Source organism: Dipodomys merriami, unplaced genomic scaffold (genome assembly GCF_024711535.1).
Source record: "Dipodomys merriami isolate MVZ:Mamm:240054 unplaced genomic scaffold, mDipMer1.0.p SCAF_8, whole genome shotgun sequence".
In the NCBI taxonomy this organism is placed as follows: domain Eukaryota; kingdom Metazoa; phylum Chordata; class Mammalia; order Rodentia; family Heteromyidae; genus Dipodomys; species Dipodomys merriami.
In genome coordinates, this window is record NW_027206401.1 from 37592851 (window position 1) to 37606074 (window position 13224).

At 34.1% G+C, this 13224-nt stretch overlaps 1 protein-coding gene across 4 annotated transcripts in view; it reads right to left on the minus strand.

The window, feature by feature from the left end:
- Window positions 1-13224, minus strand: part of Grik2 (glutamate ionotropic receptor kainate type subunit 2) — a 560382-nt gene that overhangs the window by 204838 nt on the left and 342320 nt on the right. The gene's annotated exons all lie outside the window — the stretch shown is intronic.

Here is a 13224-nt window from a genome sequence, read left to right on the forward strand (position 1 = left end):
TACACTTCAGATAATTTATTTGTAATCATTTATACACTACCCAATATGTTTGCTTATAGATTTATAGGTACAGTCTACCCAAAATGAAGAAAACCATGCACATTTTTATGTTTAACTCTGGCTTACTTCACTTACTATAATTTTTCCCAAGTCTTTCCATTTCCTTAGGAATGGGACAATATCATTCTAATTATTCATTTTCTCTGTGCCTACTTCTTTTGTCTCTCTCACACACAAACACACACTGAATATCATTCCTAACATTCTGAATGACTGCGCAGATCCCATGTGGAATCCAACAACTAAGTGGTTCTCTTGTACAGTAAGAAGGAAAGAAAGAGGTTTTAAAGGCTATTCACTCCAAAGGTTTAAAGACATAAACCCTAATCATTTCTTCAACTCTATTTCTGAAATACACAGTCCTAGCATTGGTGTTACAACTTTGAATCTCAATACCTGCATTAATCTCTTTTCAAGAAAACAAGCTTAATCCTTTGTGCTATTTTCTTCCCTCAAAATTTCCATATCAATACAAGTTCATTTGGCTTCTCCAAATGAGCTGCACCTGCTTAAATGACCAACTAAGTTAGAGGTTCATTATTAAAAGGAAAAAAAATTACCAGTATTAAGCTAGAGGCTTAGTTACTGTCCTATGCTGTGGTTAATGGCCTTATTTGATGGATCTATGACTGGTTCAGTACCTTACTGACAGGGCTGATGACCTTTAAGCTATCAGTGTAATCTGCTTCAGAATAAAAACATATATTTCCTCTTTCTATTGAGACAATGAGTGAGCTTTGAAATGAATTCAGAAATGAATCAGAACCCTGAAGATTGCAGTGCTTGCCACCCTTCAGTACAAATGGTAATGTCCATGCAAGTGGATCCTAAGGAATTTTATCATCCTGAACTGGAAGATGGCTAAAGAGCAAAAAGAACCTAAAGAGACCCACAGCAATGCCATGGCAGAGACCATGTTTTTGAGAAATATAAACTCAGATTCTTCACTTCTTTTTAGAAGTGTCAGGCTGATTAATTTTGTTGCCCCAGATAGCTATATAGTGAAAGTAGGAGTTAGTGTAGTTGATATAAACTGTGAACCTGAGGATTGTGCTAATAATTGTCTTGGGTCTGAATTTACATTCAATAGACACATTTAATATATCATACCTGCAGTCACAAAAACTGTTACCAAAAAGTAAAGGATGTATGTTCATGTAAAAATAATATGAGTTTTAAAATGTTACACTTAAAAATATAGAGAAGCTAACTCTTTTAGGTAGTGCTAAAAGGAATATGAAAGACATTATTACTATATCACCACAAACAAGTCTTTAGAATATCCTTGTTTTTTTTCTAATTTATTATTCCTCTTTCTGGAGTTTTTCCTAAGAAAATTGGGGATGAGAACAAAGGGTACATATATTAGTTATTTTTTAAAGTCTTATTTTTTTAATTGTAACTATCACTGTCTTTTTGGATCACATTGTAATAAAACTAAAAATGAATAATAAAAATGGAAACTACATAAATAACAGAATTGAATAACTCACACTAGTACAATTAAATGAACCTAGTTAGAATTAAGAAGTAAAGTAAGAAAGCTCTTTAAACAATGAAAATGGAAATACAGTATTAGAAAACATATGTGATAGAAGAGCAGTACTAAAAGAAAGAAAAAGCAGGATTTCAAATATGAAACTTACTGTTCTATCTAAGAAACTGGAACAATAAAAGCAAAACAAACCCTACACTAGTAAAATGAAAGAAATAATAAAGGTCAGAACAGGCATAATTGGCATGCATTCTTTAAAATGTTTCAAGCTAAGTGCTGTAGACTCACTCCAGTAGTCTTAACTACTATGGAGGCTGAGATCTGAAGATCACAGTTCAAGTTAGCCAAGGACAGAAAAGTCTATGAGACTCTTATTTCCAATTAAATACCAAAAGCCAGAAGAGGAGGTGTGGTTCAAATAGAAGAGTGCCATCCTTGAGTGAAAATACTAAAGGACAGTGCCCCAAGCCCCGAGTTCAAGCCCCACTATTGGCCGAAAAGGTAAATAAATAGTATAAATAAATAAATGTAAAATGATACAAAAAATCAACAAACTGAAAAGTTGTCTTAAAAAAGACAGACAAAATAAAAAAAGAGTAATATTCAAAATAAAGGATGAAAAAGTATGCACTTATTCCAACTAACACAACTAAAATCCAGTAGATGCAGAACTCAAGGTAAAAGAGGTAAAAAGTATACCAGTGGAGCTCACTGGACACTGATGAAAGTGAACTATACAATTCATGGGTGGAGATGAGAGAGGAACTGGGAGAGAGTAAGGGAACAGATGACACTGTACAAAAGGAAATGCACTCATTACCTGAATCATATAATTTTGTAATCCCTCTGTAAATCACCTCTATGATAGCAATAAAGTAAATTAATACAAAAATAAAATTACATGAATAAAATAAAATACAGTGGATGATCAGAAATTCCTATGATTAAGTAGATGCTAAAAATTTGATAACCTGAAGAAAATGGATAATTTCCTGGCCACATGAACCTTGACAACATATGAAAACAAAAACTGAAAAGACCGATGATGAATAGTAACAATATTTAATCAGTAATAAAAAGTTTTCCACCAAAGAAAAGCTCGGAGACAGATGTCTTCATTGCAAGTTCAACAGCATATTTAAAGAAAGAGGAAAACTGTCAATACTCCAACTATCATTCCCTGATACCAAAACCAGATAAGAACAACAAAAAAGAAAACTGAATACCCTTGATTAGTGGTGAAAAGATTATTAGACTTGATCAAGAGGGATTTTCATAGGGATGCAATAAAGCCCCTCTATAGACAAATTAATAAACACATTGCACAGATAGAATAAGGTACAAAAATCATATGATCTTTGCAGTAGACGAAGATAAGGCATTTGGTAAAATTCAATATTAGTTCTTGATAAAAATTCTGGACAATTTTCTATAGAAGGAATGTATATATACATACAAACATACATACATACATACAAACAAATACATGTAATCATCATACTAAAGGCCATTTCTCCCAAGCCAACAGTTCATATCACATTGAGAGAGGAATGGGTAAAGATTTTTGTCTCCAAAATTTGCAATAAACAAAGGATGTCTGCTTAGATTACTTTTATCTTGTCTAGTGCTCAAAGTCCTAGCCAGAACAACCAGGCTACGAAAAGAAATAAAGGATACCTGATTAGAGAAAAAGGTCACAATGTCACTCTTTAGAGATGACCTGACATTATACATTGGAAACTCCAAAAATGCTATCAAAAGCTGTTAGAATCAATGGACCAATTCAGCAAACAGCACATCATAAAACTAACAAAAATAAATTATATTCCTATAGAGCATACTGAATTATCAGGATAAAAAAACAAGAAAGCAAGGTTACTTAAAGTAGGTCTATAAAAGAAAATAAATAATGAGAAATATGTCTAAACGAAAAGGTGAAAGATCTCTATGGTGTATCTATAAAACACTGATGGAAGAATTTGGAGAGGATAAAAAGAAATGGAAAGACATCTGATGTTTATGAATTAGAAAAATAAGTCATGTTGAAATGTCTAAACTACCTAAAGTGGTTTAGAAATTCAGGGAATCTCTATCATAATGGTAACAACTTTCTTCCCAGAACTAGGAAAAACAATGTTAAAAATTGTATAAACACACATAAAGTAGAATAAAACCTTGAGTCGCCAAAATAATCCAAATTAAAAAAATAACATCAGAGAAACTATACTGCCTAACTTCAAACTATAAACATTGTAAATCAAAACAGCATGATACTATCGTGAAAATAGTTACAGTTCAATGATACAGAATAGAGAACACAGAAATAAATCCCTAACATCACAGTCAACTGAGTCACATAGTGCTAAGAATTTTTCCAATAAATGGTGTATTGATCTATATAATTTTTTGATAAGCAGCAAATATTTACATAATAAGAAAGTAAGGATATTTAGAGATTGGGAGAATTTGCATATATAACTTTATGGAAAATAGATGCATAGGTTCAATAATAGTTTGTCATGCTCACAGAACTAAATTAAAAGACATGTAAAAAAAGAAATAAAATGTACGGAAATATACATGCACACATGTAATTATGTGTTTTTCTTTATGGATACTGGAGGAACAGAACACATTGTGAGTAGTAAGATTTCCAAAAATTATTAAGCCCTTTTATAAACAATACCACATTGATAATATACTTACAAAGACATCAGACTATATCATGAAGATTTTCAAATTAAATATTATATAAAGTGAAATATACAATTTAAATGATTGAGTATGGTTAAGATAAAAGTCATGAGCCTGCACTATCATTCTCCAATTTTGACTGAGTCACCACACACCCTGCAGGGAGTCCAAAGGATCTCTGATCATGACCAGGTAATTTGTAAAATTTGATCACTACAAAAAAAATGAGAGAATCTTATTTGCACATGATTATATAAAAATTTAAGAATGAAAATAAGAGGCCCAAGAATGTGCAGAAAAAGATAATCTTAAAAATATGAAGAAAAAAAGTAATAAATGAGAATTAACTTATAAAAAGAAATAACAACAGAATAAAATTCTAAGAAATCCTGACCCAAACAGCTACAAAGATTATTTCAAAAGCAAAAGGTGACAATTTTAGTCTCTATTTTATAAATGCTGGTATAACTCTAACCCCCAATTCTCCCTTATGCAATACTTCTCAAAGACCCTTTCTTCACTCTGGTTCTCTATCTGGTTGTTCATCAGGAAATGTTTCAAAGAAGTGTCTTTCAAGCTCAAGGTTAAAGTCTGAAAGTTTTTCTTACTCCCAAATGTATAGATTTAGTTGCTTCTAAATCTTTGACTTCTCATATTGATTCTATAATCCTTCCTGACTCTTGATCGAAAAATCACAAGGAATGAAAGGATGGGTGTAACAGAGGAGGAGGAATGGTTACAGAAGACACAGGTCCGACAACCATGCCATTATTTTTACACTGTTATCACTGTAAAGTTATATTGATGCTTACTCTATGACACACAATGCTGGTGATTTCTTTGCACAAAAAAAACTCATTGAATTCTCACAAAAACGCCATATCTTTTCAATATTACTATGCAAGCTCAGGAAGGTTAAAAAACTCTCGTAAATTCTTATCTTAATAAGATAGGCAAAAACAGAAGCCAAAACTTAATAGTTCCCATAGTCCATATTCCTACACAGTCTTGTCAACATTTAGTTCATATAGAGAGGTGAATTGATGTATGAAGGGCTCCTATTTGGCGATGTTCTCATGAATACCAAATAATTATGACTCCAGTCATCTTAGAGTGAATAAGAACTGTTTCAGAACTGGAATGGAACATAAAATGGATTTTGGTTCCTAAATCATGTGTCTCTTTCTGCTGTTTAAAATTTTTATACTATAGCTACTACAAAGAGTACCTTTGGGGGGCATCAAGATTGAATAACAGTTTACTATTTTCTTTTTTGGGGGAGGGGCGTCTGGTTGTGGGGCCTGAACTCTGGGCCTGGGTGCTGTCCCTCAGCTCTTCAGCTCAAGGCTAGCCCTCTACCACTTGAGCCACAGAGCCACTTCTGGCTTTTTTTCTTTTTGCTTATGTGGTGCTGAGGAATCAAACCCAGGGCCTCAGGCATGCAAGGCAAGTGCTCTACCACTGAGTCACCTTTCCAGCCCAGTTTACACTATTTTCTTGGAGTACATAGAGCAAGGAAATAATAGATTGGTAGGTAGACGGAGCTAACTAGGACAGAAGTGAGTGAGGACTTCCTTCTTCACTCGTTTAAGTGAAGGAGCCACTCTGAATGCCTATCTTAGAGTAGATTGGAATTGGAACTTCATTTTCCTTCATCCAGAATTAATCTCAACCCAAAACACTTTTGTTCAAACATTTAAAACTCTATGATATAACCACATATCTTTCAGTGGAATTATAATAATCTTTCTAAATAAATACCTGGAAATGATTGTACGTGCCTGCAAATACATTTAAAGCTGGACTAAACTTCTCACTTACTTCTTCCTGGGTTTATCATACTAATTGCAATTACTTTTAGGAATGGAGTATGTAACAGGGATGCCAATAGAAGAATGACAAATCATAATTTCTGTCATGCCTATAGAGATGGTTTGACAGGAACATAATGCCAATATTTAATTAAATGTACAATTTTAACATTGGCTTTTTACAGAATACAATTATATCCCAATATAACTGTTAAAATAGAAGAGTGTTCATGTAATTCTCTGGGATGGTCGTTCAGAGATGGAACTGTATCCTAGATGGATCTAGAATCCTCCCAAATTAAGCACCACTGGTCTGCATCATCCATTCTTGTACATTCCAAATTTCACAAAACTGTTCATGGTTTTTCTCATCTTTTTAAATCTAACTTTTCACAATATATGTCACCACTGTGTGAATACTAACAATGTTGTGCCCCACACAATATTTTGTATATTGTCTTACTCATAAGTGTCTTAAGAGTATTTTTCAAGTGAATACCTAAATTCAACTTCAAAAAGTTCATTTAAACAGTAAAAAGAATAGGTGTTTGAGAAGTCTGAATAACAATCACACTTTGCCACCTAAGCTAGAATGTATTACCTCCCAGAGGCACAGTGAACCAAATATGCCAGCAGCTCCATCCTGAGAGGAATGTGAGTACAGGCTCTGTCCCATTTCTAAATGAATTTATAGTAACAGCTCTGTGAACACATTTATCTTTCCATTAAGTAAGTGCAGGCAGGTCCCCTTTGAGAGAAGAATGCTAGCTGGCAGGTGGCAGATCCATTCTGGAACACCTATGTCTCAGATTTTGCTCCTTTCTGATTACTCAAAGAAAGAGCTGAATGGTTTAATAAATAGAACATAAGTTCACAGACTCTGTGCTCTTTTAAATTGATTTAGCCTTTACACTAAAACAAATAATGAAACAAAATATTCATTTAGCTTTGTTTCCTCCTATTATAATTGGAAATAAAAAGTGATGATCTGCCACAGTGCTTCCTTGTTGGAATAAAAAGTCACTCATAAAACCGGTTTCAGGAGCAAAACAACTTCACACATTGATTGTTCATTTAGAAAATGTAGATATTAAGGGTGATGGACAAAGGGGTAGATAATTGACTTCAAGACCTCCCCTGCATAGTCAGCACAACTCTAACTGGGACAGATATTCAACTATTTCTCTGAGGTAGGAAGTGAGATCACACATGGAAAGCAAGCTGGTATTCATTCACTCAGCTGGCGCACAGTGCCCAGAACCCTGCCCGACACAAAGCAAGTACATTAAGGCTGTTAAATAGATGTGAGGGGATGATGAGGAAAATGCCCTCAGAACCAATCAGGGCCATTGTCAGAGACAATTCTCCCAGTTATACTGCAGCTGCCATGATGTGTTCTCTATTGCCAGCTCTTTGTACCACTCTAAAGCGGAGTTCTTTACCAACAGCTGCGTGGACCGCACAGGCTGCATGAGATAATACATTAAAGCAGTTTGCACAGTTCCTGGCAAGTCATGCATAGGCAGGTGTTGGGGGATGATGGTGATGATCTGATCACCAGAAGACTGGTAATCTCATGAAGATGGATATCATCCAAAACAAAGAGCTGGTTTACAATGTATAATGCGCCAACCTTACAGCACCCAGTGTTAACTTCAACTAGGCCTCGTAATATTGAAGAAAATGGAACAGCTACTAGAGGGAGAAGGAGTAGGAGGAAACTGACATGCAAATGATCCCTATGAAATATGATGTGTGCCCAATGCTGCAATTCAGCGGAGGTCAAATTAAAAAAAACTAATAAAAGATGTTATAGATGATTTATTAACAAATTGAGAGTTTAAGAAAAAATATGGAGTAAGTTCCTATATTGTCATTTTTATTATTTATTTATTTTTGTGCCCATACCAGGGCTTGAACTTTGGGCCAGGCTTTTTGCTCAAGGCTAGCACTCTACAACTTAGGCCACAGCTCCACATCTGTCTTTTTAATTAGTCAATTTTGGTAAGAGTCTCATGTACTATTCTGCCCTTGCTGGCTTCAAACTATGATCCCACATCTCAGCCTCATGAGAATTATGATTATAGCTATACTGTCTTCTATTTATTATTATACTATTATTGACCAACCATTTCACATGATCAGTGTGAACCTGGACAAGCTTCCCTTATTGTTTCCGAAATCTAACATCCTCATCTGTAAAAGGAAGGGACACAACCAAGTTCACTGTAAATGTCATTAGACATTTTGCACTTCATTACTAGGAAATCCACAACTGATTTCTAATATTAGTTTGGTCTTTTTACTTCTATCATAATCTTTGACCACATTCTTAATTTTTTTATGGTTTGAGTGCCCATTAAACAAAATTTCTTTAGAGAAAATGCAAAAAGAAGGGGAAATTAAGTAACTTATTGCCAAATTGATGAATTGGAAAGAAAATCAAAATTCAGCTATGTTAGCATTATCCACACCTTTGGTCCTCAACTCCACCCAGACATGAGCTCCTCCTCCTCCCTGCCCTAGAGTTCCCCCATAAAAATGGCCACTCCCTCTTTCTGACCAGACCTACCTGCACAATACCTTGCCACTAGCCCCAGAGCTACCTGCCACCTACACAGAGGCAGAAGCCATATTGCTCCCTCTCCTAGGGGACATATAGCCTCCCTAATAAACCTTATAATGATATTTCTCCTGAATCTGCCTGCCTCTGCATGGTCCCCTGGGATGGGTGTGGTGAATCCGAGTAAGCAATGGCTGAAGATCAAGTGGAGATTGTAGGGATAGTGGCTGCTGGCCTTAAGTAAGAAATGGCATGAGCCTGAATTAATAATGTCATAAGCAAGTGACACAAAGAATTGTTTTTGTGTTCCTGTGAATTAACACCTAGTGAAGATGTATATGAATAAATAAACATTTATGCCTCTCTAAACCAAACTTTCTAACTCAAATTATTTTATTTTGAGCACTCTATAAGGTACAACCTAAATACCTTTGCTGAGTTTTTATTGGTCCTTCATGTTTACTTTACACAAATATGGGCTCTCAATCTTTCAAGATCATTTGATTGGTATCATTTCTCTTTACAATTCAATAAGATTATTGTGGGAAGAGTGTTGTTTCCTGTAAACTTTTAGAGATTTTTTTTAAGGAATGAAATTCCTTTTAAAGTTAAAATTGTTAAAGCTTCAGGAGAAAATTGCTTTGAATTGTTTCTAAGAAGTACATGTATTTATTGTGAATATTGCCTATTTTTTTCCTGACATGCTTATTTAAAATGTACCATTTCCCAAGCAAAAATTCTATTTGTTTCTATGGGTCACATTTTCTAAACTCCTTTAAACATTTATGTCCCAGATATTTAGATATCTTTCAAAATCATGTACAGGAACTCTTTAGAACTAAATGATTAAGGTCCAGCTGTTAAACAGGTTTTAAAAAATGCCAACAGGTTTTCAATTAAAAGTTCCATTTAACTGATGTAATTATTCTTACCTAATTAATTTTTTTTCCACCAAGATCAGTCCACTGAGATATCTCTTTCTCTTTTAAAATGTCCCATGAAGCTCTTACCAATGTCCATGAACCACGCTGTATTGATGGGATTGTTAATGAACTCTCCAGCAACAATGCACAAACCTTAATAATTTAGATCCTGTTAAATCTTGTCTACTTTTTACTACATTTGGAGCTGTTATTGATCTAAAGAAGAGTCAATACGGGGAACTATTCTTTGTGCCACCAGCTGGTCTCCAATGCATCCACCTACCTTGATATTTGCAGTTTAAATTAGGTTCTTGCATTAACAATGGCATCTATCAATATTGTTTACATTTAATTTTTAATACAGTTTATATTTATAAATATATTTATATATAGTTTATATTTATAATTAATATTGTTTATATTTACTTTTTAATACTGTTAGAAATAATTTTGTGGTACTAACAGACTATGATCCTTTCCAATTATATATTTATAATCATATATCTATGATTATATATGATTATAGTATATATACATATATGATTATGTATGATTATCTGGTATATATATTTTCTCTATCTATCTTTGGGACTGTAATTTTACATATTAATATAAGTACTAATTCCAGATGTCTATAAAAATGAATTGATAAAAACTCATATATAAGTTATCCAATACAAAAATTAAATTAAATTATGGCAAAATCCTATTTTAACCATGATTTGAAGTAATGTATAGAAATATACACACATTTCTGAACAGCTAAAACAATATTTGTGCAAACAAATCAAAATATGTGTGGTTTATGAATTTTTGTTCTTATTGTATTTAAAATATTTATCTAGCTTTACATAGTGTGCTTATTATTCTTCTATAAAATCATAATAACATCTAAAACCCTGAACAGGTAAAATTTCCATGGAAAGCTTATACTACTTAGTGGTCCTGGGAGTAGTTATGTTTCTTAGTTTACCTTCCTCTTTTTTCAAATGAAAAATCAGTTTACCTCAAAGAAATAGAAGAATATAGTTAGAAATTTGTATAAAAGGCTAATAAGGCTCTTTAAATATGTCATAATTATGAAACAGATGAAATGGGACAGTTAACAATTCAGATGGAGCAGCAATCTTTAAGAAAAGAATCAGGAGTGGTTAGGGACAGTTAATAACAGATGGGATAGTTAACAATTTAGATTGCTGGATCATAGGAGAGTTAGTCTTAGGAGGAACCTACATACTGCTTTCCACAGTGGCTGAACAAGTTTATATTCCCACCAACAGTGTAGTAGCATTCCCTTTTGGCCACATCCCCGCCAACATCTATTATTATTTATTTTCTTGATAATGACCATTTTAACTGGGATGAGGTGGAATCTCAATGCAGTTTTTATTTTATTTTATTTTATTTGGTCCAGTCATGGGGTCTGAACTCTGGGCCTGGGCGCAGTCCCTCAGCTCTTCAGCTCAAAGCTAGCGCTCTACCACTTGAGCCACAGTGCCACTTCTGGCTTTTTTCTTTTTGCTTATGTGGTGCTGAGGAATTGAACCCAGGGCCTCTGGCATGCAAGGCAAGCGCTCTACCACTGAGCCACCTTCCCAGCCCTATCAATGCAGTTTTGATTTGTGTTTCTTTTATGGCCAGAAATGTTGAACATTTCTTCATGTGTCTATTGGTTATTCTTATTTCCTATTCAGAGAAGTCTCTTTTTAATTCTTTAGCCCACTTATTAATGGAGGTGGTTGTCTCTTTAAGGATTTGTTACTGGGATTTTACTTTTTTGAGCTCTGGGTATATTTTTGATATGAGGCCCTTATCTATTGTATAGCTAGTGAAGATCTTTTCTCAATCTGTAGGCTTTCTATTTATCTTGCTAGGTATGTCCTTTGCCATGCAGAAGCTCTGCAGTTCAATGCAATTCCATTTTTCCAGCCTTTCTTTGATTTGTTGTGTTTCTGGATCTCTATTTAGGAAGTTTTGACCTATGTGAAGAAGCCCTAGTGTATCCCTTCTTGTATTATTTACCTCAAGGTCTTTGATCCATTTGGAGCTGATTTTGGTGCTAGGTGATATATAAAGATCTCACTTAAGTTTTCTACACATATATAGCTAATTCTGCCAGCATCATTTGTTGTAGAGGCTATCTTTCTTCACCAAAGTTACCAGCACAATTATGTTTATTGCATCATTATTTACCATAGCTAAGATATGGAACCAATCCAGATGATCCTCAATAGATGAATGGATCAAGAAAATGTGGTATAAATACACAATGGAATTCTATGCCTCCATCAGAAAGAATGGCATTTCCCCATTTGTTAAGAAATGGAAAGACTTGGAAAAAATTACATTAAGTGAAGTAAGCCAGGCCCAAAGAAACATAGGTCCCATGGTTTTCCATATTTGAAATAACTAGTATGTGTCTAGGGCAAGTAGAAAAGGTCAAAAGCTATGTACATATGACCAGATAAGATGAAGTTAAGTGAAATGAACCCCAAGATAGGGACACAAGTGTTTTTTTCTTTCTTGCTATTGTTTTTAACATATTTATAAGATGATTTCTTTGTTGCTGTGTATGTCCCTCCCCCACGGTATAACCCCTGTTTTCACTGTACTTGATATTGGTATAATTTGGGGAGGGGAAGGGAAAAAACAAATTGTTTAAATAGGGATACAGGTGGACCCATTGCAACAATGAGATGTACAAGACATTATGTCGAAAAACGAACTTTACAACTTTGGCGAGGGGCGGGGTTGGGGTGGGCAGGGGGAGTGGAGGGGGGAGATGGGAAGGGATGAGAAGGGTAAACAAAAGAGGAAGCAACAATGCTTGATAAGAAATTACCTTGCTCATGTAATTGTAACCCCTATGTACAGTATTTTCACAATAAAAAAATAGACTTGGACTTCAATTCCCTTAAGGAAAATATGATTATTCTTATCCTTTTATCCTCAAAGAATTATATAATATTTTTACATATTTAATAAGTGAAATTCATTGTAGAAGTAAACATTTAGTATACAGTGGAAATTTGTAGATAATTAATAATGTTTACCAAAGAGAATTATAAAAGCACACTGGAACAAATGTGAGATAGCACAGGAGTCTTCCATAGCCACCAAAATACATGGATTAAATTCTGTCTATATCAGAGTTATTTTTCCTTTAATAAACCATGCAGGTTTAGAGAAAATCATGGTATGAATTGGAGAAAAAATCTTTCATGGTACACTACTGAACATCAATAATAAAGAACTCCAAAACCAAATGCAAAGTAACATATGACAATGTCCTTTTAGTTAGTAGGTTAAAAGCCAGGCATCAAGATTAGCAACCAATTAAACTGTATCAGTTAATTCTCGACATTTATACTTTTGAGTTTTAAACATGATTAAACAAATTATAATCAGAAACCAGGACACAAAAGCTTTCATTATAAAAACAGGATTTTCTTTGCACTCATGTCATTCAGAAAATTAATTCAAAGTAAACAAACACAGGAGAGAATGGTGATCCCACTTTATTTGGAAGAAAAAGAAATAACATCATAAGCTCACTTGTTTGAAGTGATAACTGAACAGCTGCAGCCAAAGAAAGAAGGGTGGTGTGTGAGCAAGAATACAAAGGAAAGCTAGAAGGAATAGTAACTTATCTACAGAGAACTTAGCCACAAGAGGATG